General features: G+C 39.0%; 1 pseudogene; it reads right to left on the reverse strand.

Annotated features, from left to right (window-relative positions):
- Positions 1–769: 769 nt before the first annotated feature.
- Positions 770–4076, reverse strand: LOC149749974 (small ribosomal subunit protein eS26 pseudogene; annotated as a pseudogene).
- Between the last annotated feature and the right edge of the window lie 1093 nt (positions 4077–5169).

Here is a 5169-nt window from a genome sequence, read left to right on the forward strand (position 1 = left end):
AATATCTTTCCTACGCTCAGAGCTGGCAAGACTGAACTCACACTTGCATCCAGGATTACCTACTGACAGAATCTGAAGTCTGGGCTATTCTTGATATCATTTCAAATGTATTCCTCAGTTAGAAACACATTTTTAAAAAGAACTTACCTATAATATCACACACACACACACAAAATCTCTCTGCCTCGCATTAAAATTTCTATTCTGCCATCAGAATAAGAAATTAAATTTTTAATTTTTTTTCTTTTTTGGCCACGCAGCATGCAGGATCTTAGTTCCCTGAACAGGGATCGAACCCGTGCCCCGTGCAGTAGAAGCGCAGAGTCTTAATCACTGGACCACCAGGGAAGTCACATAAGAAATTAAATTTTTTAAATAGAAGATGCACATTCATTAAACAAAGGATTTCAGATATGTGAAAAACTCTAAAACAAACAAAGGAAAAGAAACCCAAAATACTGTATTCAAATGAGTCACCCAAAGTGAAAAAGAAGAACTTTCCCTTTGATCATCTACTGCTTAGGACCATAGAATTCACAGTTGGGCTCACCTTGGTTATTGCCTTTTTCACTTCCTTTAAGAAGTCTAGAATGCTTAGATTCTGCTCTGGCAAGATTAGGTTGATAATGCCAGTGAAAGAGAAGAACTCATCAGGTGTGAGAGTTACAATTCTTAGGTTCTTTTATTTATTTTCTTTTTTAGCGATTTTTTTTTCTTTTTTTACTTTAAACATTACTATCTTATTTTTTCTAACTTTTTATTAATTAATTTTTTTGTTTGTTTGCGGTATGTGGGCCTCTTACCGCTGCGGCCTCTCCCGTTGCGGAGCACAGGCTCCGGACACGCAGGCTCAGCAGCCATGGCTCACGGGCCCAGCCGCTCCGCAGCATGTGGGATCTTCCCGGACCAGGGCACGAACCCGCGTCCCCTGCATCGTCAGGTGGACTCTCAACCACTGCGCCACCAGGGAAGCCCCTTTTTCTAACTTTTTAATTTTATTTTTTGGTCTTAGTTGTGGCAGGCAGGCTCCTTAGTTGTGGCATGTGACTCTTAGTTGTGGCATGCATGTGGGATCTAGTTCCCTGACCAGGGATCAAACCCAGGGTTCCCTGCAGTGGAAGCATGGAGTCTTAACCACTGGACTGCCAGGGAAGTCCCTAGGTTCTTTTCATATTAACCCTTTTATCAAAGCATTAAAAATTTAGCCTGGATGGCAGGGTTTTTAATTATAATTTGAATTGAAATATTTTTATTATTGCTACTTTTATAAAATCACATTCATCTTTGTGTGTGATTCTGTAGCATATCTTATTCTCATGCTAAAAACTTTGGTTCAGATTTGAGTCTACATAGTTTGCCAATTGCTTTTTAACTTTTTATTGTGGTTGCCATAAATTTTACAATATACACTTATAACTAATCCAACTCTACTTTCAAATAACACTATACCACTTTACAGGTAATGTGAGTACCTTATAATAACAAAATAATCCTAATTCCTCTCTCCTATCCCTTCCTCATTGCTTTCATTCATTTCACTTATATATAAGCATATATAAACATATCTATATATCTATATGTATATATATAAAATCTACACCTAAGCATACATAGTCAAATATACGTTACTGTTAATATTTTGAATGAACTGTTATCTGTTTGATCAGTTGAGAAAAGAAAAATAAAACTTTTAATTTTACTTTCTTTTATTCCTTCTCTGATGCGCTTTCTTTTTTTTAATTGGAGTATAATGTGTTAGTTTCTGCTGTAGAATAAAGTGAATCAGCTATATGTATACATATATCCCCTCCCTCTTGAGCTTCCCTCCCACCCCAACTCCATCCCACCCCTCTAGGTCATCACAAAGCACCAAGATGATCTCCCTGTGCTATACAGCAGCTTCCCACTAGCTATCTGTTTTACACATGATAGTGTATATATGTCAATGCTACTGTCTCAATTGGTCCCACCCTCCCTTTCCCGCACTGTGTCCACAAGTCCATTCTCTATGTCTGCGTCTCTTTTCCTGCCCTGCAAATAGGTTCATCAGTACCATTTTTCTAGCTTTTTTTCTTTTTTTAAGTCTAACTTCCAGGTTATTGTCTTTTCAGAGAACAGTATTTCTTCAGTCTCTAAGGAACTAACTCCTTACAGGGGCTTTGGTGGAGGTTGTGGGGCAGCTCCCGCAGGTCTAAATCTGGGTGAAGGTGTTTGGTCCTTCCAGGCTTCCCAAGAAGAAGAACTATTCCTATCTTACTGTGAATGGCACAACTCACACAGTAATGTAGTTTCACATACAGCTTGGGAAGCACACAGGCATGGAAAACACTCGCTTTGGAAATGTCCCTGATGGCTTCATCCTCTACTATGTTCCAGACGTCGAACTTCTTAACGGCCTTGTCCTTGGACACGCATCAGGCACAGCTGGTGCACGGAATAGGCTGCTCGTGGCCCCAGCCCTTTTTGGCACAACCATTGTTCCTTCTTTCCTTGGTCATCTTGGAAGTGAGGAGGCAAGAGAACCTCTTCCTTTCTTGATGTAGATCTGAGTTAACGACCTTTATCATTTTCTTTCTCTCTAAAGAACTTTCTTTAAACATGTCTTGCAAGGCAGGTCTACTGGCAACAAAATCCCTCAATTTTTGTCTGTCTGAGAGAGCTTTTATTTCTCCTTCACTTTTGAATGGTAATTTGAAAGGGTACATAATTCTAGGTTGGTGGGGGTTTTCTCTCAGCCCTTTAAATATTTCACTCCACTCTCTTCTTGCTTGCATGGTTTCTGAGGAGAAACCATGTAATGGTTTAAATTTAAACCATGTAATGGTTTAAATTTAAATGATGTAAATCTTTCCTTTGCTCGTCTATAGATAAGGTGTTTTTTCCCCTCTTTCTTCTTTCTTCTTTTAACGTTGATTTTCTATATTTGAAAACAATATGCCTAGGTGTAATTTTTTTGGCATTTATCCTGCTTGGTGTTCTCTGAGCTTCATGAGTCCGTAGTATTCTGTCTGACATCAGTTTGGGGGAATTCTCAGTCATCATTGTTTCAAATATTTCTTCTGTTCCTTTCCCTCTTTCTTTTCCTTCTGGTAACCCCATTATGCGTATGTTATGCCTTTTGTAGTTGTCTCACTGTCCTTGGACATCCTGTTCTGTTTTGGGGTGTTTTTTTTTCAGTCTTTGGTCTCTTTGCTTTTCAGTTTTAGAGGTTTCTATTGATATATCCTCAAGATTAGAGATTCTTTCCACAGCCAGGTCCAGTCTACCAATAAACTGATCAAAGGCACTCTTCATTTCTGTTACAGTACTTTTGATCTCTAGCATTTCTTTTTAGTTCTTTCTTAGGGCTTTTATCTCTCTGCTTACACTCCCCATCTGTTCTTTCATGCTGTCTACTTTATTCATTAGAGCACTTGGCATATCAGTGATAATTGTTTCAAACTGCTGGTCAGATAATTCCAATATCCCTGCCATGCCAGGTACTGATGCTTGTTCTGTCTCTCCAAATTGTGGGGCTTTTTTGTTTGGGGGTGCTTTTTTTTGCCTTTTAGGAGGATTGTAATTTTTTCTTGATAGCCAAACATGATGTACTGAGCAAAAGGAATTGCTATAAATAGGCTTTTAATGTTCTGGTGGGGAGGTGTGTGTCACGTCTACGATTAGGTCTCAGTTTTTTAGTGGGTCTATGCCTCTGGTCTGTGAACTGCACAAGTGTTTTTTAGGTTTTTTCTCCTCTTTTAGTTGGAACAGGATAGCTAGAATGGGCTAGAGTTGAGTAGCATGCCCTGTGTCCTCCCCTTATAAATCCAAGAAGAGTTGTTGATTTTGCAGTGTGTTCAACATTTACTTGTTGTTAGGATGGAGTAGTAACTTCCAAGCTCCTTACATGCAGAACCAGAAACTGTATTCATAAGTTTATTAAAAATCTTTAGTGGTGGACTTCCCTGGTGGTGCAGTGGGTAAGACTGTGCTCCCAACACAGGAGGCCTAGGTTCGATCCCTGGTCAGGGAACTAGATCTCACACACATGCCGCTACTAAGAGTTCGCATGCTGCAACTAAGGAGCCCACCTGCCGCAACTAAGACCCGGTGCAACCAAATAAATAAATATTTTTTTAAAACAATCTTTAGTGGCAAAAACTGGGTTTTAGTCTGTAAAACTCTGAATATTATCAACCACAGAGAAGATGAGAATGCCAGTTTGAGCTTAGACAGATTTTGAGAAAACAATATCTGAGTTTCACTTTACTCACTAACCTGGAGAATTGTAATTCAAATTGTAATTCAATACCCAAATGTCATGTTATTGTGTATACTGGGCTAAGGTACATACCCCTTGTATGATATAACTGTGTGGATAACTTGTACATTTAACTTGTCAGTACATACGTACTGACACATACTAGGTACCCAATAAACAGCAGCTTTTAGAATTATTAGGTAAATAGTAAGTGCTTAATAAAGATTTGTTCATTTAAAATATGAAACATAGACAAAATGGTATTTCATTATTAATACTTATAAATTTTATTTCTCACTGAAATAACTAGGCTCTTTAGCTGGAACCACAGTTAATAAGGGAATTCCTCTCCAGTTTTTAGGGTTTACTTTCATTCTGAATTATTCATTTACTTCTTTGCAGTGACATTTCAAATCAGTAATGTGTCACCTTTCAACTGCTGACATCATGGGATTTCCTTGTCTCCGGACATTGCTGCAGATAGGGAAAAAAAAATACAACGTGTTTTTAATTTACTCATTTAAAAAAAAAAATTTTAGATACAACTAATTCTTTTTAATAGTTGCACAATTTATTCATTTTAACTTAGTCTTTTACCAGCGGTTGAAGTATACTCACTGTTGTGGCCTCTCCCGTTGCGGAGCACAGGCTCCGGACGCGCAGGATCAGCGGCCATGGCTCACGGGCCCAGCCGCTCCGCGGCATGTAGGATCTTCCCGGACCAGGGCACGAACCCGTGTCCCCTGCATCGGTAGGCGGACTCTCAACCACTGCGCCACCAGGGAAGCCCTGAAGTATACTCTTAAATGAGAAAACTCGCTTGTATTTCTATTTTTTCTATTTGCTGGACTTTTTTTTGAACAGTGTATATCATGGCCTTTGGGATATCAATGGCCACAATTCAGCACAGTTCTGTTATAGAACATCCA

Source organism: Delphinapterus leucas, chromosome 2 (assembly GCF_059928025.1).
Source record: "Delphinapterus leucas isolate spDelLeu-1000000601 "Yukka" chromosome 2, BTC_Dleu_Yukka2, whole genome shotgun sequence".
Lineage (NCBI taxonomy): Eukaryota > Metazoa > Chordata > Mammalia > Artiodactyla > Monodontidae > Delphinapterus > Delphinapterus leucas.